The sequence below is a fragment of the Talpa occidentalis genome, unplaced genomic scaffold (genome assembly GCF_014898055.3).
Source record: "Talpa occidentalis isolate TD23 unplaced genomic scaffold, MPIMG_talOcc4v2.1 talOcc4.16, whole genome shotgun sequence".
NCBI classification, from domain to species: domain Eukaryota; kingdom Metazoa; phylum Chordata; class Mammalia; order Eulipotyphla; family Talpidae; genus Talpa; species Talpa occidentalis.
The window spans coordinates 52,439,011-52,466,267 of NW_023601653.1; positions in this window are offsets into that span (position 1 = coordinate 52,439,011).

Below are 27,257 nucleotides of genomic sequence, written 5' to 3' on the forward strand. Positions count from 1 at the left end.
TTTGTTGATTCGGGAGACTTGCACTGTTTTCACCATCACATCCTGACCAGTGTGTACTCTTATTGCACCTATTGTGTCTAAGTCACAATGAGAATTGCTGCATTAATCAAAATTAAGCCAGTTCCCCAGGGCAGCCTTTTCCTCTGAGTTTATACCTTGCCAAATGATATTCTGAGGGCTAAGTAATGAAAGTCTTCTATTATCTTAAACTTTCACTCAACTTGGAATTCCATCAGGTCCAAGTTATTCTCTCTCATCAATGAGAAGAAGAATAAAACACCTATCGTCTCTACCTTTCTTATCAGATGCTAAGTCAACAGTCAGGGTTTATACTTTCTTCCTCCAAGAGAAATAGAGAGCTGATAAAGGAAAAATGAGTATTGCTTAGTAAGATGGCCTCCCCTGGGCTGAGGTGCTTCCCCCAGGCTGGATTCCTCTGGAGTTGTCTGCTAGTGGGTCCTAGTGGTGTCTGGAGGCAGATCCAGCGAGCTGAGGTCTCTGTTAATAGCTATTCCCTGATGCTCAGTTTTCTGCTCATAGTTATCAGCAAAGACTCAGACACTTCAGAAATCGTATTTGCCTGTGTTACTCTCAGTCACAAGACCCAGCTGAGTTCACTAGAGCCAATTTGTGTTCTTTAGAAGAACAGGTCTTTGAAAGAATTGCCTACAGTGTTGCTCTGGCAGCAAACTTAGGTCTAGTGAACTAGTGTGAAAAGCAAAGGTTCTTGCTTTTATTACCATGCAATCTAGTAGCATTGCTGCTCTATTCTAAAATGAAATGGGCCCAATGTCCTACAGGCTCTCCTTGATATCCAGGCTCATTGTCCAAGTCCCTCAGAGGTATTTTTCCAAGGGGGTGGAGTTTATGTCCCAATATTTTGTCATAGCATGAGAATTCAAAGAAGAGATTTGACCACAACCAGAAAATGTATGTCAGAAACCACCCCCTCCCATATGTTTAGCCCAGATTAGGTACTTTAAAAAATTTCCCCTGAGACATAAAAATAAGCCCTAGCTCACATTTAAAACCCTAAAGCAGGAGCTTTGAAGTGAGATACTTTCTCTTTTAGCCACATTTAAATTTTATGCAACATTGATTAATACATTCAAGAAATTTTTCAGGAGCACCAATACATGCAAATAAGCCACCATATTAAAAAAAAAAAAAAGAAGGAAAATGAAAAGAAATAAGTCTGGAACATTTTATGGAAACATGATCATGAAGGATTTCTAAGACATGAGAGAAAGTCTGGATTTATCCTAAGGGCAATGGAAAGCCATGAAGAGAATTGGGGTAAGATTTGCATTTTTAAATGAAAACTGGCTCCAGCAAGATCATTTAAGACTGGGGGTAAATAAAAATTATTTCAGACATTCAGACAAGTGGGGATGGTGGCTCTAACTTGAAGTTCAAGAAGGAGATCAATGTGGACTTACTGATTTAGAGTTAGCACAGATATGGGCATTAAAGACCCATGATGGTGGATGACAGCACAGGGAGTGTAAGGAGAGAACAGGATTAAGGACGCAAGCAAGGAGAACATCATTTTTATGGGTCTGCCAGGAAAAAGAACTGGTGAAGGGAACTAAGAAGTTTCAGAGAACAGATATCCCAGAAGAGTCTGTTTCCAAAACTACTGCTTCGCAAAGCTTAAAAATGTCAGGAACCAAAACCTTTCCACTAGATTTATCAGCTAGGAGGTTTGTGTAGGAGCAAACAGTGTCAACAGATCATGGTAGAAAAATTAGTTTGTGGGAGACTGATGAGCACAAGAAAATTAAACGAACTCAGTAAATAAAGAGAGCTCTTTCAAAAAACTTGATTTTGAAAGACAGGACAGAAAGAAGAGCTGAAATGAGAGATAAGCACATGAAATATTTTTGGATTTTACTGCTAATTTTAAGGAAAATTTAGAAGGGGAGTAATGGGGGATGCAGAGAGAGCAGATAGAAGGATTTACTTAAAAGGATAAGAGGGAATGGGATTCTGGCTACAGGTAGAGAGACTAACTTTAGATTTTAGGGACATTCCTTCATTATGACTGGAGGGAAGCAGAAAGGATGGGCATGAAGACAGCTCTATTTCTAGGCTTGGTAGCACACAATTAAGAGAGTTCTCAATTTTTGGCTATTTTGATTTTGCAGCTAGAGGTATGTTCATCTGCTGAATTGAGAGGGGAGGTTGAGGTTGGAAGTTTGGGCAGAGAGAGCAAAGATTCTTCAAAATGACTGCTGTAGAATATTAAAGAGAAAGGACTGACAATGGGAATATAAACAGCTTCCTTTCTAACATGGGGATGATCCTATTTTATATTGTGCTCACAACTGGGGAGTAAAATGAGATGGCACATGTCAAGTTGTATGTGGCTGGTTCAAGTAACTCGATAAATAGCTACAATGATCATCACCATCACCATTCTCCTCCTCCTGTTCTGTATTACAAAACCAATTCTAGTGTTAAGTTAAAGTTCTACTTCTTCCTTGCAGTTTGACCTATTTGGATTTCCTTAGTTTCCCCCTTCACTCCACTTCCAGGCTCCTGCTTTCATTTCTTCACTTTCATTTCTTTTAGCTCCCTCAGCTTGGGGGGTTTACATAATACTTCATCAGCACTTCCCCTGCTAAGATAGCCTGGCCACAGCATAGCTCCTTGATTCTTTCCCTGTAGGACTATATTATCGCTTCTCTCCAGAGCTTACTGTCAGAACACAAACGATATCAAGGCATGAAAAGCCATGAGACTTCTGTAGTTTATCAAGGCTTCTTTGCAAGTGAAATCCTAATAATGACTCTGAGTTCCACTAGTATGATTCTATGAATAATCAAATAGACTTGAGCATGAGATTTAATCACTTTAATCAAATAGACTTGAGCATGAGATTAATCACTTTAATACCATAAAGTTGAAGGTTAGAGACAGGTATGGTTCTGGCACACCAAATGAGATAGTTATTTTTGTCTTTTCTATATTTGCAATTGCCAACTCATCTGTTGGGCCAGCTTGTCTTATAACAAAACAAAACTGGTCTCCTCCATAATTCTTCCTCTTCCAAGATTTGAACTGCTGTCAGAGAAACTTCTGCCCATTGTACCTTTCTTTCCAGCTTCAGTTCATGCTCCAAGACTGAAAGTTGGGGTGGTGGCTCTGAGTATCTACAGTCTGTAATCTGAGCACAAGGGGCAGCCATCCTGCCTTCTGTCAATGCCTTCTTCTCATTCCTCATCATGGCTAAGCTTTGCCATCTCCCCTCCCCACCCATGGCTGACCATGTTTTCCTCCTCTATTGCCACTTCCAAAAAGATAACACAAAATTGAACATGTATAAGTGAGTGGCAGAGACTCATGAAAGAATATTACTCAGCCACACAGAGAAAGGAATCTCTCTCCTCAGGAAATGATAAGCTCTTCCCAGGGACTCGTGATCCAAGACTCACAAAGTTACTGTGAATAGACCAAACTCTAGAACGTTCACAACTCATAACCCAGCTGCATTTTCAAGAGTATCTTGTATATATTTCACATTGATGATTAAGGAAGTACAACTTTACTCCTCACTGCACGCAAAATGATATGAGAGTCTGCTCTTTCAAAAGTATGCAAGGAATGTGTTTCTAAAACCTGGCAGAGGGCACATGCAGACACACCAGAAACATCACTAGCTTCTCTGTCCCAGGGAAGTTTGTTTGAAAGAAACTGAGGATGCAGGTACAAAATGGCTGAGTGATTATTTTTCGGACCAACAGTGCTGCTCGTTAGCAACTTGAAAGGACGCCTAGATCCAAAATAGTATTAAACAAGTGTTTCTTCAATATGAGATCATTATGTTTCTTTTCTAAATCCAAATACTAATTGCAACCTTGCTGTGAGCATACAATATTAAGGCCATCATAGCCATGGCAACAGAATGCAACGTGAAGTGGGATCCTATCCTCTGCACGGCATTGCTACCGGTCGGGTGGCAGAGAGCTCCTTTCTGACACATCTCAACTTTCCAATTCCAAAGAGGGGCCGGCATGGCATACCTTTAGGCAATTTTCTGTTATCTTTGAACATTTTGTATGTCCCTGTAATTAATTTCAATCCAGGATGGCTTGCTAATCCATAGACAAAAATACAAGCACAAATTAAAATTTCAACAGGCACTTTACAATGGCCATTTACATTTCAAAATTAAACCCATAATAAAAACTTTTGTGTACTTATAATTGGACTGATTTTTAACACCCAATGATAAACATCTATGTAAATAGCCTCCCAAAGATTTTACACTTAAGGAAAAAAAAGCACCTTAAATGAGCTGCTTAAAGTCACCTTCTCTGCTTTGCATGATAATTGTAATGCAAAATAATAAACAGCACAGTGCAGGAGTACAACACTTCTAGGATGATAGGGTGCCATTTATATGAAGATAATTAGGCATTTAAAACCTACCAATACCAATTTAAAAACCTACCAATTAAAAAAAAAAGCCAGAGTGCTTACAGTAAACTCATTGAAATAAATTTCCATTCGCCTTTGCTGTGCTTTCATTGCAAATATGTCCACAGCTTGTGCAGTGCAAGGACTGCGTTTTTTTGTGCGTAGGAAGTGAGCTACAGATTAAGAGTTCATAACCCAGACTATCTTTCTATAAAAACAAAAAAGTATTTTGTAGAGCTTTGCTGTAAACATATGAGCCATATGCCATTGTTAAAAAGAAAGGAAACAGTTGTGCTGGCGGGAAGATTTGTTACTATCAGGAAGATGGAGGCGTGAACAGAACCCCACACTCGTTTGCTCCTAAATTATACTGGAAAGAGCAAAGGCGACAATGGGGTCTGCCATTAACTGTCAGAGGCAAATGCTTTGGGCAGTGCTTTCAGCATTAAGGAAACAGAAATCACCTTCCCAAGAATTTACCTAAAAATGAACCTTGAAATTCATGTAAAAGCAAGAACAAGGGCGTGTAGCTTTCTCAGATACAAAACATGGTATGTCATTTAGATTGCAAGAAAATGTTAACACTTGAGCAATGAATTCATTAATTCATTCCTGCATTTATTAAATATTTATTGATCAGGTGTTTTGTGTTAGGGATTATACTCGATGCTGACAAATCTGATACGAATTAAGCTCTCAAAGAAAAGGAGCATACATGTTATTAAGTCATTTGTGCAAAATAGGGGGAAATGATGAGCGAGTCCTACACAAAGTGCAATGGAAGCAGAAAGGAGAAAACTAATCTGCTGCTTCAAAGGCAGATTTCATAACAACAGGCAATGTTTGAACTAAGTGGTGAAGGATAAGCTGGTGTGTGTAGGAGGAGAAAGAGAGGAAAATCACTAGAGAAGACTGGGGTGGGGGCTTAGAAGCGGGAGACACCAAAGTCTTGGATTTTGGTATCTGTAAGTAATTATGTCTAGAACCTTTCCATTAAATCTTATTTCATCAACCTGGTCCACAAACTCTTTCACGCTAGTGTGAGGGGGAAATCTGTTGACTTAAATATTATAAAACTTAGAAGAATTATTTCAAACATAGCTGAATTTAAGAGTTCAGGAGAATCTGTCTCGAATTTGCTTCCCTCAGTTGTTGGTTCCATTCTCAAGGTTATACTGGATAAGCTAAGCAAACCCAGCAGAAATGTGCATTTGTATAAGCAATGATTTTTCCCAAAGGAAAAAATTAGGGTGTTGTTTCTAAATTGTTCACCAATTTCCCACAACTATTGAAGAATCAAAGATGTTTTATATATATCAAAAAATTGGAACAGTCTTTGTGATGATATATTTGGTTGAATTCATGAGTTAACTCATTCAATAAATATCTACTGGATGCTCACTACGTGCCAGCCCTGTTCCAGTGATTTGTGTATGTGTCTTTGATACACTTTTATTTCTCCACTCTTTGCAATTTGTTTTATTGTCTATTGAGCCAACGTTCCCCACAATGTGGAACACATACTTCTGAAGAATGCTGAGATTATTTTAGACCCAGAAATAAAAGATGTTGAATATAGCAGTGCAAATGGTATTTTACTTTCAGTTCTCTTTCAATCCTTTTAATTACCTAAGCAGAAAGTCTGTCCAGGACCTGAGGATCTGTTAACCCCTTCTTAACACAGAGCTTGTAGTTGACTCAATAGGTAGCCAAAACTTAACAATGTTTATGTTCAAAGCATTTTCATGCTGTGATTTTTATGTAATTTTTAGCATAATTAGTTTAGAAAAATTTTATATAAAAACAATTTTCACTTACATTATTTTTCCTATTAAAAAAGGCAAAAATGGGTTGGTTTTCTGGTTGCTGTACTGAGATGTTCTTCTTAAGTCAAAATACTTGTAAATTATTTTAAAGAAAGACTTAAAATAATGTTTCATCAGTGATATGTGAATAGTATAAAATTTCTAAGAACAAAATTGGAATGAAAATTTTAATTATTCCATATTAGGACAGGATCACCTTACCATCTATTTCATATATATGTATATGTTTGTTCATGTGATCTTTGTAATAATTTTGTCAAGTTCTGAGACCTTACTGATTTTTATTAAAATTTAATTATGTCTTATTAATATGTACATGAAATCTGAACATGAAAATTTCTTTGTTATATCTTGTCTTCTTTTCCAGGAACAGTTCATCATTTAATCAAATTGCAACATAGCTTGTTAAGATTCTATAATTTTCTTCATTAAACCTACTAATTTAATCATATTTATTTGATTAGACATACATATTTCATACATATTTTCCTTTTAAACTTGTGTTTTATAATTTATTGCAATTATTAAAGCAATTTTTTAAAAAAACAATATTTTCTACCTAATAATTGCATATATATAATACAGCTAACGGTTTTGCATACATTTGTATCTAGTCATTCTTATTTTGTTAGTTGAGATAGTATTCTGTTTCATTTTCACTTTTACCTTCTAGGCAGACAGTCATATAATTTGCAAGTTCTGATTGTTTTATCTTTTTCTTTCCAATAGTTACTACCCTTATTTCTGTTCTGTGTCATACTATATAGGGTCTTGAAAAGTGATGACAGATAGAATTCTTATCTGCTCCTCATTTTAATAGGAATGCATCATATTTTTCACCACTAAGTATCATATCATATTCCATGTTGGTCTGATTTATTCTTTGTCATTTAAGAAAATATCCTTTCATTTCCATTTAACTTAGAGTCATAGGAGCATAACTTTCTATCTTAATAATACAATTATAATTTTAGTCTTTGATATATAAAGTATGTATGCATGTATTCTGCCCAGAAGAGACTCAACCCATTTAAACTGGTGGTAGAAATTTTGTTTTCAAAATATTCAGTTTGATTGCATTAAACTGGCTCCTACTTGACCAGTCTAAACTAGACTTTATATGTGGCAAAGTAAATTGACAAATTATTTTGTTTTGTTCTCCGCTGGCATTTGTTTGTGAAAGTGCTTGAACAGTCACAAAAACAACTTTTTTTTTCAGTACAATAACCAATATACATACCATCTACGCTATGGTTAACATTTTATCAAAGGTGTGTAAATGTATATCTTTCTTTTTAATTGACAAATACTGATACAATTAATGCCAAGTGGTCACTATGGAATACTGCATAAAAAGAAGATAAAATTTCTTTATTTCTGAAACATCATAAAGTTTAAGACTAGATTCCAATTTATAGATTATCTAATTAAAAAGCACATATTTTATAGTAACCAATAGAGCTTCATGGGGTAAAATTACATTAAGCAATATTGTGAACAGTGATTTTTATTTTTAATTCATTGAATAAGTTACCAAGTAGTTAGACTTAATCTACTAGTACTAGATAAGACAAAATTTTTATTCTGCATTGTTATAAAATTAACTTATATGAATATCAGTTGTTAGTGTATGACCAGGGGGGCACCTAGCAACCCCAAATCAGATTTTATTCTTCCTTATTTTTATTCTGCTATGCAGTTATTCATAGTAGTGGAATAATACAGCCAGTGATTTTGTCTTTGTTACACGGGGATTGTGGTATTTGAAGGTTATCCAATTAGAAAGAAGATGAGTTTTTCATAAGCTCATGCACTTGAGTAAGGGAGAATTTGGCATGTGAAACAATGTAGGAAATAGAAAATATGAGAAAGTCAATAGTTTCTCCCAAAATGATGGGGAGATGAAAAATACCCTCAGAGTCTATCAACATCAAGTAAATTACAAATTATAATTAAAAAATAGAAAGTCATCATAAAAAGGGAAAATGGTAATTTACTTTCTCCAGGCATTTTTAAAAAATACATACAAACATGTAGGCCTTTAACTATAAGTGTAAAAATGTTACTGTCAGGTATGAAGGTGAAAGAAAGTGACTCCGTTTGCATCTCAATGCCACATGCTTTGTCTTGGCCTTTTTTGTTATGTTCAAAATTCACACACACCCCCAAGTCATAAATAATATATTGGACAAATAGAGATATAAATCTTGACATTCTGACAAAACTGAACTATTTCTGCTTGCCAAAATATTTGTATATTAACCATGCTGTAAATATTAAATTAGCAGGAAATAATAAATTGATTCTATCATGATTTGCTTAAATTATTTTTACATATCTTCACAATTATATCCTAAAGAGGGGAATATAGGATAAATTAGAAGTGGAAGTTTTAGTATCATGTTAATAATAGTTCATATTTAATTGAGATCACATCTTTAATCTTATCTTTCTCCCACCAATGGCTCCTCTTTATTCTTATTATCTTGTTTTCAGTACAGAATTATCACCCACTGGTTTTCAATTACAGAGATGCCCATATTGATTCTACTCTTGATTTTAACTCACAACTGAAAAATTACTCTTTTAGTCCTATAAAGCTGTATTCTGTGGCTAGTTTAAGCTCTTTTTAAAAAATGTGGATTCAAAATACAGAAAGATAAAACTCATAAATAGAACTGTTCAGTTATATGTAGCTATTGGGAAACAGACTTTAAATTATTTTAACTCAAATCACTATTAAAATGTAAGAAGACAAATAGTAATCAAAAATGTCATCACCATATGGAGGAAAACTTGATGTCAGTCACAGCATTTATAAAGAACAGGTGGCGCTTAAGCAATCAAAACCCCCTTATGGAATTATACAAATGTAACCTAAATTCCATAGATCTGTAGTAAAGTGATGTACATAAATTAGACAAAAGATCTTTCATTAACACATACATTCTAAGTTGTTTGACTGTAATTTCCAAAGTTTCAGAAGGAACGATAATAACCCTCTGCACATTACATTGTTTACTTCTACATTTTCGTAGGAAGTAATTGCATCCTTTGTTTCTTCTCCAAGGCTGTGCATATTATTTATTTTAAGAAGGAATCTATGTCTCTGAAACCACCAGAGGTGTTTGGATAGCCTTTGTCCCAAGGATCTGACTACCGGATTGTGCGGAGGATATGGATTCTGGCCTCCATTAAGGGAACCACTTATATAGAGTCTGGTCCAAAAGAACCCAGCCATAGCTGTTCTGCTGTGCAGAGAAGCTAATCCTAATGCCCTTGGTCTAAGAGCAGTGCAAATCTTAAACCAGACCAAATTTTCTGAACTCAAAGTTGATATGGTTCACAGGAAGTCTTTTGGGGGATGAGCAAAGCAGTTTGGAGCAAAGAAAAATGTTGACTCAAAATCGTATCTTCAAAATGTTTTGAGGAAGAGCAGAATGATATTTTGACCTGAGCTTTTGTGGCACTTTCATAAGAAAATCTCTTTAGAGTTTGGCATTTTGTAATAATATTGGTGGTTATGCCCGTTGGTAATTGGAATAAAACTCATTTTGAAAAAACATCCTGGTTGCGTATTTCATTTAGGGTCTCCTATCTGACTAGAGAAGAGCAATTAGTGGCTGCAGATTTTCCAGTGTTAATAGGTGAGCCTTGTAATTACCTCTGAACGGAAATTCCCCTTTCTGAGTTCCTCCATATTAATCTAATTTCTGGAATTGACAGAGGAGTGCAGAATCCCAGATGGCAGACTACAGTGCTACTGACTCAGTTTGTTTCACATTTTTATTCAGAATTCACATAAATGTCAACTTTCCACTAATTTTTTCCCTTAATATGAAAAGGAAGCTCAAGGTTAATTTTTTTGAAGAAGATAAATTGAGTTTCTTTCAAATGCACAGGTATATTAAACAGAACTGAGGCAAAAATAAAGAAAGAGCAGAACTAAGCTGTTTCCATTATTTATGTATTTTATTGCTTTTATGTCTATTTTATTTTTAAATTTGTTAAAACCATAATAATTGCCTTTGAACTACCTGATTCTTGGCACCTTCTCTCCTCCACATATTTACAAGATGCTTGCAATCACCGTAAGTTGTACATTTAAAGTTCTTTGCCACCTACAAAATTGCTGTAGTCATAATGCATAATTAATATTAACATTTCCACATTGTGATTCTCATAGCACTTATTCTGTATCTTTCTTATGATGCTTGTTACTTCTCCGTGGTTCAGTGTCATTTACACACCCTCACTGAACTTGTCAGTCCTTGAGAAAAGGATTGAGATCTTGCTTATGTCTCTGTCCCCTACACTGTGCCTCACAGCACCCAGCATGAGATAAGCTCAATTAATATCTATTGGATAAATAAAAGAAAGGATGAAGGACTGTATGTTAAATTATCTTACTGAAATTTTCCCTAGAGTGCTATTTTAAAATTTACCAAATTAAATATAACTATTCCTACAGTATTGAATGGAGTTGTTACTCAGGCTCTAATTTGAGATAACACTGACTATCAGTATTTAGGATAAAAATTCTTATATCAGAAATATCTTTGTTCATATGTTTAGCTTTTTAAGTGTATTCTGTTTTAACACAATTTTTTAATCAATAAGGTGAATGCAATACTAAAATATTCATAGTAAGTGAGGTGATTAGGGCTACTTCTAAATTATATTAAACATCTGTAAATACCACTTATGATAAAGGAGAGGGATGTCTTCATTTTTTTCAGAATATTTTCAAGCACACTGTGAATTGCTGAAATATGTGTAAATAAATATGAAAATATAGATAAAAGATACATAAAATACAAACGGGAAATTGGAGACAGGATTATGCAGTCTCCTGTCAAAACATAAAGTAAAAAACAATAATAATTGTCAATATGTATTTAGAACTTAGAGTGGTTTAGAGGGCACTGTGCCAAGTGCTTTACAGACAATTTTCAACTTATTCTCAATAATCATCCTATGGGATGGGCACTATAATGATTCCTTTTTTCCCAGATAAGAACACTGAGTTTTATAGAGATTAAGTAGTATGTACAGGGATGATAGGTGATAAGTAGCTGGGTGAGAATTCAAACCCAGGAGCATTCTACCCAAGAAAGAAGAATATCTCCATTCTTTACTCTACGTTATTGTATTGGTGTTTAGTAAGATTGCTGAAAACACATTAGCAAGATGAGTGGGGGTCCCTTAGCCAATCAAAGGAACCTACGTATATTTCCTATATTAAATCTTTTCCTCGTTTCCTCATGAACATTAGGCTATTAATGCCATTTGATTGCCAGTGAAATTTCTAATAAAATCTGTCTCTGAAAATGTGCATTGAGGTGAGAGGTTTGAGGGCCACCCCCTCACCTAGAGGATGTAGAACTGGTGCCCTCCTACAAGAAACAAGAAGAATTTGAATCCATCTGCAAAGTAACCTCTTTCTGGTAATCAGGGGATCTTCCCCCACTGGGTTCAAAGGGCTCCCCTCTTCTTTGTTGTGCAATTTCTAAAGCATTGTGCAATGCATAAAGAAAAGACCAAGTACATATCATTGCCTTGGAAACTGCCATGGAATTTGACAGACTGTAGGTTGTTCAGAGCAAATGTTCTGTCGCTGCAGAGTCCATGCAGTAGCAGAGACTGGCAAAGTGGCGAATGCTCATCTGCTAATCTTGAAGTCAACTTAACTTGTCATCCCTGCCCTCAGGATAGGGCGGGAAGTTTGTCTGGTTCCCTTTGCTGTAAATAAGGACATTTGAATTCCTTCATTCCCAACTGTCAGTGAGGAGATGCACTGGGCTAAAGGTAAGACAGCAGCTTTCTGGGGTACTGATCCCAGGCTCATGGAGATGAGAATTTACAAACTATGTTTTCAATAAATGAGCTCTCACTGCATTATTTTGGGAAACTATACTGATTCTCTGACAAATAACTGTGGCTTTGCTGAGGCTGTAACAGCAAAAGATAAGGAAAAAAGCCTTCCAGATTCAGAGAACGCCACTCACTCACAGTGGTCTTTTCTAATGAATGTTTGGGAAAACAAATAAAACTCTCTACAGAATAGGAGGGAAAAAAATTAAGTAAGAAATGAAGGTAGGGAGTCAGTTCTGGGAGCTGTTTCCCAAACAGCTAGCTAGACTCTGGCTAGTTGCAGCATTTTATTTATTTGTTTGGTGGTGGAAGCACTGAGGATAAAAATAAAAGTGATCCTTTTGTGATCCTGTTTGGCCGTGACAGATTCCTTCAGCATTGCCATAGTAACTGAAAGAAGTGCATTTATGAATAGACTTAGATTTCTAAGCCTTGAGATTCCTGCCAAGAAGAGAACACAGGGTAGAGAACACAGAGGAAAGTCAAGGCAAAGGGAAAGAAAATAGATTGAGGTGTTGGTTCCCAAGCTCTCTTCTTTGGAGAGGCCAGGCACAGGGCCGGTATAGACAATCTCACCTTCCCGAGCCTCCCAAGATTTTGAGAGGTTGCAAATACAACTCTTTCAGCAGAATAAGTTTAGGCAATTTCTTCAATTCTTCTGGTGCCAGGAAAGGGGAAACGATACGCTGGATTAGCAAAATGTGTGCAGAAGAGGAAAGAGAATCCCCTCGGATATGGTTGGACGAGGATATGAAATGGTGATGGCAAATGGGAACTTTACTGGGCGAGGCCAGGGATGTTCACAGTGAGGGAAATGACCTCCATTAAAGAGAGAACACCCAACCACCTGTCCTACTTTTCTTGTTAGGTGTTTCAAGATATATTTCTCCAAATAATGCTAGTGAAAATATTAATACCGGGCCTCCCCGGTGGCGCAGTGGTTGAACGCTGGGCTGCGAAGCTGCCCGCAGCCTCTGCAGCGCCGGTTCGATCCCAAGCCGCCGGGCGAGGGTCCCATATGGCGGGCAGACTTCTCCTGACGCCCGCTGCTCCCCTCAGCAGTGTGTTTCGTCAGTTCTGCCTGCTCTGATCTCTGCCCTGGCTCTGGTGAATCCTCTCTCACCCTCCTGTGCTTCTGACTGTACCCAGTGCTTGTATAAATAAATAAATAAATCTTTAAAAAAAAATAATACCAAGAACCATGTAAAACAGGAGATAAGAGAGCGGCGCGGACACGTAGTAGCGGCCTCCGGGGGGCAGCTCATTCCTGCTAGTTTCCTGCAAGAAGGACTGGGAGCTGGTGTTGCCAGATCTTCCTTTTTTTTTTTTTTCCAAGAGCAGCTACGAGTTGGAACTTTTATATGGAATCTTCTGATATTTTAGTTATGCTCAAAGATTTAAAAATAACACTGGGCCAAACAAAATATGCCTAGAAATTACATATAGCTCATAGATGAAAACAGTTCGTGACTCTCAGCATCGCAACCTAAACTCACAGCGGTGCCTGGAACAGGAGCCAGTGAGCAGGAAGTGACGAACAAGATCAGGAGAGGGGCAGGGGCAGGGGCTATGACGTCGCAGGAAGCTGAGCTCGCCACTGACACGCTGCGGATCCCCAGGGCTCACGGCGGGGACGCGGCCGCGTTGGACTTGACATTGAACATTCCATCCTTGTCCAGGGCCTGCTCACTCAGAAAGCGTGCTAAGCGGCTTGGTTCTCTATTTTTTTTTTTAACCAATTTGTGATATAAATTTTATTTTAAAGTAGTAAACACAGAAGATTATACGTATCCACACACATAGTTACACGTAGTTTACGTCTAAAAGTTACGGAAAGGTGATTAAATGAACATCCATGTGGCCACCTCCCAGCCTGAGAAACGGCGCATTTGCAGGATTTTTGCGGCTCTTGATAGTCTTTTCCCACTGGCGTTATTCGCGCATGCTCACACATAATTTTTTCCCTAAATTTTCTGAAAATTAGTCCTTTTGCATTTCTTCTCTTACCGTAGTCTCTTTATAATATTGTGTAGCTATTGATAATGTTTTAAATATTGTTATTTTTATTATAGTTGCTGATAGTATAACCTAGCATATACACTATATATAAAACATATATATATATACTATAAACTTCAGTGTATTGACATATATTACAGATAACATACTATCCGTGCATAGTGCATTTATTTATAGTCATTTACTCTCTCCCATATTTGAATTCTACATAAATTGTCTCATACCCGATATATTTTTCTAACTTAACATTTTTGGGGTTTAGCAATGTGGGAAAACTCATCCACACTGATGTTTGTAGCTATTTTTACTGCATTCTCATTACCGTATGTTTATCTACATCTGAATCCACAACTAAGGCTACATCTATGTACATAATGAATTCTTCTCTCTTAAACCCACTCCAACAGGCTTTTGCCCTTTCTCTCTTCCAACACTTGTTTTTTTAATCTTTTTCATCATATCAGCAGCTTTTGACACACATAATCCCTCTCCCCCCCTCTTTGAAAATACCTTGTCCTCTTATTTCTATTCAGCTCAGCTCATATTGACATGGCCAATCCCAGACTCTTGACTGTCCTTTTGAAAGTCTCCTTGTAGAGTCTTCTCCTCAGTGAATAGCAGTTCCCACCTTCCATTCCAGTTTCTGGGGTCAGCACCTTGGAATGACACTACTGTCTCTTCCAGGTCCTACATTCTACCCATCAGATTGAATCCTTTCAGCTCCACATTCCCAGCATATTTCGGAGCTGACCACCTCTCACTGCTTCATCACACAATCTGGTTGCCGTGATTTTTTCAGCTGGGTTGTTGCCATAACCTCCTAACTCGTGTTCCTATTTTCACCTTCAGGCCCTAGCATCTAGGTAAGAAAAAGTCCATTAAAATGTGAGTTGCTCCATTTCATAACACCACTCAAAATTCTTCCCCATCTTCTTTACCTTCTTTTACTCTCCCCTTGCTCACCCTACACCAGCCACACTGTCTTCACTATTTCTTGAACAAGGCAAGGATGCCCCTGTCTCAGGAGTTTTCACATGCTGTTCCTTCCACCTGGTATGCTCCTTTCCAGATATTTTCACGGCTCAACTTCTTCCATTTAGGTGACCCCCTCTATACCTTTTATCACTATGATTCTATATATTTTATTTATTTTTATTGTTTTATTATGTTATTTGCCACTAGACTCTAAACCAGGCAAGGAAAGTGCCTATAATACTCAAGGAATTTAATATTTTGTTTAAATTATGAATAAACAAATATTGACTGAATGCCTACTATGTGTGGACTGTGCTACTTACTAGCATTTGAATAAAACATAGGATCCTCACTCTCTAGAGCAGTGGGAGAAGCAAATGGCCTATTTCCTCATTAAGCCCCTGACATTACTCTTGCACTTCCATGCCCCTAGTCTATTGTTATTCCACACATTGCCTAAAGTTGTATGTGTGAGTACCTTTGATTTATTATAGCCCTTTGACCTTTGAGAAAGCCATCATCTGAAAATAGTCTAGAGGGCCAGCTTGGAGAAAGCCAAACTGGGAATTGATGCCACCTCTTTTTGTGGCTTTGGGCAAATCCAAGAAACTTTCTGCTTCTGTTTCCCCAGCTGTAAAATAGGATTAATAGTTCCTGCTTCACAGGAGTCTTTTGAGGATTCTTTCATTCATGTAGTAATATTTATTGAAAATGGTAAGTGCTAAGTAGTATTATGCCTAATTAATTAGGTCCTCATCTCCCTGGTGTGGGTTATGGAGTCTGGCTGGTCATTAATAAAATATGCTGGAAGCTTTGCAGCTTTTTCTTTCAGAGTTCTCCTGATGGCTGCAGAAGCAGTGCATGAATCGGGCATCCAACCTTGTAGTTGAACACATACAGCTGTTTGAGCTCTGCTGTGCTCACATTTATTTAGTTCTCAGACAATACAAAATTGGAAGGTGCTGAACACAACAGTTAAGAAAGAGAAATACTACAAAAGATCCCAGGGTGTTTAGTAATAAAGCCGGGAAATAAAACTAGGATGCAATTTGAATTTGCCAGATAATACCCATGGGAATCCTAACACCTCCTCTGAAAAGCTCAAATGGGAGGGAGATATCAGTGAAATAATAAGTAATTTATTATACCTAGATATCATGGATGACATTACAGAGGAAAAGATACAAGAGGCAGGCTAAGATGTGAATAATGGAAGATATTTATATTATTGCTAGATACACAAACACATACCTATTTTTATCTCACATCACCAGAGATTTTCTTTTTCTGAAAATACACTTCTAATGAAACTGACATAACCTAAGTTCCCAAGAAAGCAGGATCTATGTGCTCTCTATAACTCAGTGCAGTCCCAGAGAGGTGTGAGTAGAGCGCAGCATAGGAGGAGAGGATGAACACCAGCTCAGTAACACTGTCAGCAGAGCTTTGTTCAGTCCATTGGACCACATCCTTCCAGACCTCTCAGGAGCCACGGTGGGCCATGAGGTCTCAGGACTTACACTATATAACCATTCAAATATTCCCATCTCCCTTAGCCCTCTAGCCCTTTCTTCCACATCATGCCAAGAGAGGTCTGGAATCTTGGCATTTTTTGCCATTGGCCATCCCAACAAACTACTGGGGCTGATTCCAGGAATCCCTGAGAGAAGACTGAATCCTGAGTGTCTCCTACCAACAAAATCTCCCTGTCGGGTTTTACAATCTAGCCCTTCAACCTTTTCTCTCCCACTGAGTCAGAACATACTAGGGTAGAGCTGGAAGGATGGATGGAAAAGATCTTTTGATTTTTACCGAGTGGAAGAATTCTTCCTGAAATACTCTAGCAGCAGAGTGGTTATCTCATAAGGAAAACTATTCCTTTTTTCTGTTCTTTCTATTAGATAATTCTATCTATTGAGCAAAAAAAAAAAAATTAAGCCTTCTATAATTTCTAACGATGTTGTCATTGTTGTCTTCATTCTTCTTTTTTTGTCCTACCCCAGTTTTGGATGCTATGTCAGAATATTTTTCTTAGTATCCTATCCATCCTCAGCTTCTATGATACTTGATTATTTTCCTTCTACATCTATGGCCATTTTTTAAATTAATTATTTTTATTTTTAATATCATTGTTCATTTTTAAATAATATTTGCTCCCCCCACCCCCTCAGTGTAGTCCTCATAGAATTTCCTTCACCAATGCACCCATGCACCATCACTTCAGTCCCCTGTGCTCCTCTCTCCCTCCCTCTAATCCTGCTCCCTCTTACTCCCCTGCAGTATGGCTCTGGTTTATAATTGTCCATTTTTGCTTTGCTATGTTTTTGTACTGTTATTATTTTTTTACACTGATGTCTTATTTGGTTCCCCTATATTCCTGCTATAAGTGAAACCATCTGATATTTTTCTTTTTCCTTCTAGCTTATTTCACTGAGCATAATTCCTTCAGCTCCATCCATGTTGCTGTGAATGGCATGAGTTTATCTTTTCTGATTGCTGAATAATATTCCATTGTGTATATATACCACATCTTCTTTTTTTTTTTTTTTTAAAGATTTATTTATTTATTTATACAAGCACTGGGTACAGTCAGAAGCGCGGGAGGGTGAGAGGATTCACCAGAGCCAGAGCAGGGAGCAGAGCAGGCAGAAGGACCGAAGTACACTGCTGAGGGGAGCAGCGGGCGGCAGGAGAGGTCTGCGCGCCATGTGGGACCCTCCTCCGGTGGCCGGGAGCAGCCAGGGATCGAACCGGCACCACAGAGGCCGCGGGCAGCTTCGCAACCCAGCGCTCAACCGCTGCGCCACTGGGGAGGCCCTATACCACATCTTCTTGATCTAGTCATCTATTTTTGGGCATTTGGGTTGTTTTCAGGTTTTACCTATTGTAAATAGTGCTGCAATATATACATAGGGGTACAGGTGTTCTTTTGAATCATTGTTTTTCTGTCCATACAACTGCACACAACTGATAAGGGACTGATCACAAGGATATACAAAGAACTCACACGACTCACCAAAAACAAAGTAAACAATCCAGTCAAGAAATGGGCAGAAGAACTTAAAAGACATTTCTCCAAAGAGGAAATACAAATGGCCAACAGGCATAGGAAAAAGTGTTCAATATCCCTTATAATCAGGGAAATGCAAATCAAAACCACGTTGAGATACCACTTTACACAAGTAAGAATGGCACATATCAAAAAAACAAGCAACACCAAATGTCGGTGAGGATGTGGTTAAAAAGGAACTCTCCTACATTGCTGGTGGGAGTGCAAACTGGTCCAACCACTATGGAAAGCTGTCTGGAGATTCCTCAATCTACTAAAAATGGAGCTACCATATGACTTGGCAATTTCACTCCTAGGGATCTACCCAAAAGATACAACAACATTGATTCTATGGCCAATTTTTACCAAGTCTCTGTTGTCAGTTCCTCTTTCTTTTTTTTTTATTTAAGATTTATTTATTTATTTATACAAGAACTGGGGTATAGGCCAGATGTGCAGGAGGCTGAGAGGATTCACCAGAGACAGAGCAGGGAACAGAACAGGCAGACTGATGAAATACACTGCTGAGAGGAGCAGCAGGCAAGACAGGGGAGGTCTGCTGCGCCATGTGGGTTGCTCCAAGGCTGGTGGGGATTGAATTGGTGCTGCAGAGGCTGCAGACAGCTTCATAGTGCTGCGCTCAACTGCGTCCACCACCAGGGGAGGCCCCAGTTCCTCTTTCTTAAAGTGTCCCTTAAAGTATATTTTCCAGCCTCTTTGCTTGGGTCATTTGATTTATTTCCCTTCAATATGTAAGTCCTGAGTGTCCTTATACAAACATCTGACTTCAACTCTTATCTCTTCCCCCTCTCCCCACAGTGCTCAGAGAGTTGAACATCTTCATGTGGATGTCCCACAGGTCCCTTAAACTGAATGTGTCCCCAGTAGAACTCATCTCTTCCTTTCCATCCATTCTTACTGCTGTTCCTCTCTCTTGTTGATGAGACTTTCCAACAATCAAAGATCTAGGAACCAACTGAGCTTTGTCCTTCTCTTATTAGCCTGTCCTCTATGCAAACATCCAGTGGATTCTAAATCCTTGAAAATCTCTCTTCTCAATTATCAGCACATACCCCTTGCTAGTTGTAAATCCATTATGCCTCAAAAACCTGTTTTTTTAGTCACTACCCAACATAAACTTATCTCTGACCACTGACTCTGTCTAGTCTTCATTCCCATTATACTTTTTGGAGCAATCCAGACCTCCATTTACTCCTGACCTTCCAAACTTCCCCACAATGTCCTCTAGACCTGAGCACCACAAAGAACAAACTTCAAGATCTCATCAAGCTCTTCTGGAAGATTTTCCTACATTCCTGTGTCCTATCTGATTGCTAGCTCTCCCCAAGGAATACCCCCTTACCCTGCAATTCCCCCTTGTCACCTGTACACCTCAGGGTTGAGAGGATCCACCAGGTTCAAGATCTAAATTTATACTACACTTAGTGCATAGTTGAGCTTCAATTTTTTTTTAAAGATTTATTTATTTATTTATACAAGCACTGGGTACAGTCAGAAGCGCGGGAGGGTGAGAGAATTCACCAGAGCCAGAGCAGGGAACAGAACAGGCAGAAGGACCGAAGTACACTGCTGAGGGGAGCCGCGGGTGGCAGGAGAGGTCTGCGCGCCATGTGGGACCCTCGCCCAGCGGCCAGGGATCGAACCAGCACTTCAGAGGCTGCGGACAGCTTCGCAGCCCAGCGCTCAACCGCTGCGCCACCAGGGGAGGCCGAGCTTCAATATTTTGGATGAATGGACTCATCCACTTGCTTATCCACATTGCTATTGTAAGAATTCAGGAGCTCAGCTAAAACTCAGATGACTAAGTATAGTTGATACTCATTATTTATAGATTCTGTATTTGCAAGCTCTCCTTGTTGTTCAAATTTATTTTTCACCCCACAAATTATAAGTTTTCAGCATCATTCCTGGATGTACACAGACCACTGAGACACTGGAGTCCCCTTTGAGCACCTACCCTGATGAAATCTGACCAGGCAATGCTCTGCTTCTCATTTCAGCTCTCCGTAATAAGTGTCCTTTAGGTGACCTATTTAATCTACTTTACTTTTTACATTTTTGTGTTTTTTGTTTGTTTGTTTGTTTGTTTTGAAGGCTGGATGGTAATTCTGCTGTTTAAAGTGACCACCAAGTGCTGTGCTGAGGGGCTGTTAGTGTCCCTAAGTGCAAGAAGGCTGAGATGTGACTTTTGGAGAAAATACTCGTGTTAGATAGCATCAGTCAGGCACGCTACAGTGCTGTCGGCAAAAATTTCGATGTTAATGAATGAACAGCAGGATGCATCCAGGGAAAGGAAGAGGAAATTTGTTGATCTGTACATAAAGCATTCTAGAAAGTGCTCAAGTCACATCTGTTAAGTTCATGACAAAGCTATGGAAAGGTTGGAGAAGTGACTCAATTTGAGGATTCTGGGATAATGATCAATAAAAATATAAAAGTGTAGTGGACAGTAATGCTGTGGGGCTGAAAAAAGCCAGAAAAATTAATGGTCACATAATCCAGGGTCAGGAAAATGTACAAGCAGCTAGAAATATGACGTATAATGAAGTATTTTTAAGATATGTAGATAGATAATTAATTGAAAGGTAAATATATGACAAATAATTATCTACAGTTTTTATAAATAACTCTTACAAATACTTGTAATCTTAATAAATGGAACAATAAATAAATGTAACGAATGCTTATATTCTAATAAAGTGAAGATATTTTTTATATATAAATACACAAAACAAAGTTATTTATTGATGGGTTGATGAAAATGATGTCAATTAGAGGCGCTGTACTTTCCCCAGAAACAACGGTTCACTATTCAGTAATTCAGCCTTTGTGATGATTTTTTTTTAGAGCATAACTATTAGAACTAAGGAGAATCAGCAGTACCTCCTAACTAATCTTAATACCTCCAGCTTGGCCCCACAGTTGCCCAAAGTCTCTTTTTAAAACCAAAATCTAATTACACCATTACTCAGTTTTAAGTGCTTGAAGGTTCCACAAAGCTTTCAGGATAAAGTTCAGAATCCTTGGTTTAGACTACAGCTCAGGCCTCATTTCCCATCACTGCCCCCACAGATAAGTCCTTTCTTTCATCATCAGAACCACTAGTGTTTTCATCAGTTCTTTTATGCTGATTTCCTCACTCATTCACCGGCTGTTCCCTCTGTGTAGAATATCCATACTGTCTCTCCCTACTACTTCCAGTTAATGCCAGTTCCTCTCTCTAATCTTATCTCAGGTGCACTTTTCTCAGGGACCTTCACTGACCTCCCATCTGATCTAGATGCCTTTTCTCTGTGCCCAGGAATACCTCTAATACAGCACAGACTGGGAGGCTTGGTTTTCCTTCTTTGTCTCTCTCACTAGGCTAAAAACTCTCAAAGCAGAAATCACTCTCTGATATTTTTCTCTTCTTAGTACCAAAGACAGTGCCCCCACATCCTTAGCACACAGCAGAAGCTAAATATGTATTTGCTCAATGAATTCAGAATAAATTAATGAATCACTAGTGCAATATACTCCCTTCAAATAGTTGAGGAATTTGCCGGATACACATTCTAATTACACACAACTCTTTCTCTGTGGACATGCCATACAGAACTTTCCAAGGCTGCTCACCAAGACCCACTCTGGATCACATTCCAATGATTCAAAAGTCCATCTCAGACCAGACTACACCTGGAACACTGTGATCCAGATATGAAATATGATATGAAGCATGAAAAGTAAATGATCTTTTATGTGCTTTGATTAGTACACAATAAAGAGAAGCAAACAGTCTTCAGCTCTCTTTCCTCTCCCTTCTTTGTGTCCACACATCACTCTGCTGACTTCTACTGAGCTTGCTGTTATTTAAAATCCCCATGTCTTTTTCATAAATATTGCTGTCAAACCAAACAGTCCCAGTGTATATTAAGAAAAATTACTTCCTTCCCCAAATGCAGGGTTTAGAACTTAATCCCTGTTTAATTTTACTCAACTAGTTTGGGTGTATTGTTATACCTCATATATACTTTAAAATATGAATTCTTTCACTTAAAGCATTGGTTATCCTTCTCCACTTCCAGCCATATATCTGTACCTAAGTCATCAGGTAACAACATCAGACAGGTCCGGGCACTGATATGGGTTTTACAACTGAAATATATCATTATATTCGCACAATTATGACAGTATAATATCAAAAGGGGAGGTTCCATGGTCCCTGCTCACCTAATGAAGGGTTGACCTGAGCAGGGAGGGGTGGCTAAAAAGAGTTTGGGAGAGGAGACTGAGAGGAGGAGACATGTGGAGTGAAGACATGTGAAAAAGTCCTGCTTGTTTCTTGGCATTGAACTTGCACCAGGGTCTTGGAGGACGTGTAAGAAAGACATGGGTGAGAGACACATGGGGAGGCTGACAGTGGCAGCCTTTAACTTGATTTGTACTTTAATTTTGGTGCTTTCATTCCAGACTTGCCTGGCTCCTTCTGCCTCTTTCCATGGGTCCCCGCCAGAAGATGCCTTAGACTTGGGGCAAGCTTTTGGGCTCCAATGGCCTTGCTTTGAACCAACCCTGTTTGGCTGGGTAATCACCCAAGAGAGGATAGGTAACTTTGGGTGTTTCATTGGGAAATTATTATCCTTTCTCTCTTCTCTTTCTATGCACACTAATTCTAGTAAAGTTCTTTTCTACTGAAGATCTTATGCACTAAGAGTATGCTTTGTCTTTATGTGGCAGATGGCAAAATCCATTTAGAGTGTGCAAGTTTGAGGATCCTGGGGAGACCCACATTCTTCCTGCTAACATAATCATATACTTATTTAGAAGACCTCCTAACCATGTTATCTAGTGCTTCATGGAGCCTCTGCATCATGGTGAGCGAGCACAGCTGAGGTCAGACCTGCATGCAGATCTCATTTCCACCTCTTAATAGCTGATGACTCTGGGACATAACTTAACCTCTCTGGGCCTCATTCTGTTCATCTGTAATTGAGAGAAAGCATACCTTCATAGGGCCTTTGTAAGCATGAAAGATAACAAACAGCAAGTGCCTACACAGTGTGTGGCACATAGAAAGAGACACAGCAGTAGTTTATAAGTGGCTAAAACTAGAGATTTGTTACATGGCTTCCTGAAATTTAGATATCTACTGCATCAAATTGAACTTCAATTGGTAGGCATTAAAAAACAACTAAACGAGTTTAGCATCCAGCCTGTGTGATCTTATTTGAAACTTGTCTCTTGATGAGTTTTGACTACTTCTAGTAGTGCAAAGATCACTTTCAGCACAAAAATTGTAGCTGGAAATCATTCATTACTCCACCTGATGACTGTTGATCATACCCCAAAAAAGTTGGGAGGAAAAATGTGTACTTTGTCCCACACTTTTAACACATCATAATGACCAAGGTTAATACACGTGTCCTAATAATGATTCTTCTGAATTTCTGGAGAGTGCTGGCATCCACACTGTTTCCAATCTCGCATTAGCAAACTTTTGCTTTTTTAGCATTTCCCCCGCTGTCCCTTAGACCCTTTTGACCTTTTTATCACTCAAGTAGGCTGTTTGCTTTGTAGTACTTTTTCTCAGCTCATTCCAATGTCACCATTAGCAAACAGATACATACAACCTTGGGGCAAGTACTGATTTGATTTTCCATATCCTCCTCCCTACCACCATTTATGTTTTACTTTGCTTCTTTAGCTCATTATTAATCCTATTCTTTCCCCTCACCTTGTTCCTAATAGATCCAAAAAGCATCTTGGTGAGCTCTAGTCTTAGCAGATCCATACTGATCCCCAAATATTGCTGCAATCTTCCCAACTACTCTCAAAACAACTTTTTTTTTTTTAACCGTTATTTTTTTTTAATATTAAATTTTATTTTTATATTCCCCCATACAATTGCAAACGCCCCATTCTGACCCCAATCCTTCCCCTCCCGCCCCCCCACCCCCCAAAAAGTGTCTCTGGTTCATAGTTTTTTGTTGATTTTGATTTTCACTTTCTTATATTCATTTTCCTGGTCCCTTATTTAAGTTTTCTAGATTCCTGCTATGAGTGAGACCATCCGGTATTTTTCTTTTTCTTTTTGGCTTATTTTGCTGAGCATGATCCCTTCCAGCGCCATCCATGTTGCTGCAAATTGCATGTGTTTATCTTTTTTGAATGCTGAGTAATATTCCATGGTATATATGTACCATATCTTCTTGATCCAGTCATCTATTTTTGGGCATTTGGGTTGTTTCCAAAGCTTAGCTATTGTAAACAGTGCTGCTATAAACATAGGGGTGCAGGTGCTCTTTGGAATTGATGTTTCTGTGTCCTTTGGGTAAATACCTAGGAGTGGAATTGCTGGATCATATGGAAGCTCTATGTTTAGTAGGTCCAGAAATCTCCACACAGCTCTCCATAGTGGTTGGACCAGTTTGCACTCCCACCAACAGTGCAGAAGAGTTCCTTTTTCTCCACATCCTCGCCAACATTTGTTGTTGCTAGTTTTTTTAATATGTGCCATTCTCACTGGTGTGAGATGGTATCTCATGGTAGTTTTGATTTGCATTTCCCTGATTACAAGTGATGTTGAACATTTTTTCATATGTCTGTTGGCCATTTGCATTTCCTCTTCAGAGAAGTTTCTTTTTAGCTCTTCTGCCCATTTTTTGACTGGATTATTTTCTTTGTTGTTGCTGAGTCTCATCAGCTCTTTGCAGATTTTTGTGATCAGTCCTTTATCATTAGTGTTGGGTGCAAAAATGTTCTCCCAGTTGGTGGGGTTTCTCTTTGTTTTTGTTATTGTCTCTTTTGCTGTGCAGAAGCTCTTTAATTTGATGTAGTCCCAGCTGTTTATCTTTGTCTTCACTATCACTGCTTTGGGTGATGTGTCTGTAAAGATGTCTTTGATGTGCAAATCCCGTAGTGTTTCGCCTATATTTCCTTCTATGTATTTTATGGTTTCAGGTCTTATGTCTAGTTCTTTAATCCATTTTGAGTTGATTTTGGTCAACTAATCTTTGACAAAGGAGCAAAGACTATGCATTGGAGCAAAGAAAGTTTGTTCAATAAATGGTGCTGGGAAAACTGGGTCGCTATATGCAAAAGAATGAAGCTTGACCACTACCTCACACCATACACAAAAATCAAAACAACTTTTTAATGAAATTCTCTAAACTTCTCTAAGGATTATGGAAGAGCACAGCACAATATTCTGTTGTGTTTCTACATGTACATTCACCTTTTCTAGCTCTTCCACACGTCACTCCTCCATGAATACAACCACGCTGACAGTGTTTCTGGGATCACACCTGTAAATCCCCCAGTTCCCTGGAACAATTTCCCTGAATCTGGGGACGTGAAATTTATTCAAAACAGCTAGGAACTCTCATCATCTCTTCACCTAATTTGGGCGTTATTTTCCTCTTAACTATGTTTGTTCTACTCTTTTCAGTTTGAAGATCATTTTCCTTGATAGAGAAAATAGAAGCAAATTAGGAGATGAGTAGTTTTTTCTTGCTGTAATCTGTTAGCATAATAAGATGAAAAATCAAACACTGAGCCCATTTTTACCTTGTTCTTTTCTTAATCTAACACAGCTTTATAAGTTTCTTCCCTCTGTTCTTTGTGGTTATTTTACACATTAAAACTTATTCTAAGGTTCAGTTTTCTTTATGAAATTCTCCAGTTTCATTTCTTTCTTTTGTTTTCCTTTTTAGTTATGTGTCTTCCTGTCTTTCACATGTTTTATTTTTTTTTGTAACACAATCAACAAAACTAACCAAACAGCATGAGTAACTTCACTCAGTATCTGTTTCCTTTTTGTCATATGCAGAGAAGATTTAAAATCAAATTTTTACATTTTCACATTTGGGCATGCCTCATCCCTACCAACCTGAGCCGTGGAAACAGATTTATCTGGGGTGGTGCCCCCATCCTGAGCTTAAACTGCCACTGCAACAAGTCCTGTTAACTTGACTGACAAGCCTGCAAAATGCCTATTTATTGAGTGACTGAGGAGCTTTGCTCTGAGACCATCCCTAAAAGGACACAGAAACACATGTCAGCTTGGTCCAATCACAATACCTTTGATAAAACAGACTCTGTTCAGGAAAGGGGGAGTGATTTTGAGTGTGAGAGAGGGGGTGGGCATCACTTGAATTCCTTCCTGTGGAGAGTTCTTAGCTGGGTTTGTTATAGGGCAGCCCCGATATAAAACGGGGTGCCTGACTGTGGGTCCTCACCCGCGCGCTTAAAAAGGACTTATCAATGCTCTACTGCAGGCACATGCGAAAGGTTAATAAAAGGTTTATTTACAAGGGAAGGGAAAATGAGGAAATGTACAGCTCAGGGAGAAAAATGGGAGACAAAGCAGGACATCCTTTCCCCCAACAGGTTTATCAGATACACAGATAAACTTGATTCACACTTCCAACTCTATGACATGAGAAAATTCAAATCTTCCTTTTTAATTTCTGCAAATTCTAGAATTGGGTTATTTTCTGAGTACCCCAAGAATAGTGGTGTGTGTCTGTGTAAGAGGAGAAGATGCAGAGTCCGAAATTTTGCAAACAGCTTAGAGACCAGATCAGGAGAAATAAGTTACTAATGTGATACTTTTGAATTCACAAATTGGGGTGGGGGCAGAGTTCTGCTTTTCTGCTTTAAGCTTTTGAAAAATCTTTAAGGATAAAGACTATCTATACACACAAACACACACAAAAATACATACATATACCCCTGGTGAATAAGCACAGAATGAGTGCTTGATAAATATTTCTGTATTAACAGAACTGTACAAATGAAACACATAAATATAAAAATATCTAGCATTACTTTATTTGGTTGCTATTAATTCTAAAATGACATAATTTTTTTTCCCAAATTCCCAGTAATGCCCACCTGACCAAATACCTGTCCATGGTTTATATTTAGAATTAACTTCAGAACTGCATCTCCCTCTGTCTCTACACCTCTTTCTGTGAGATGACAGAGTCAGCCAGCAAGCCATGGAATGATCAGACGTCCCATAGTCAGCTGACAGATTTTCCTAGCAGCTACCTTGATTCCAAGTCTCTCAATACCACTATGCCTGATCT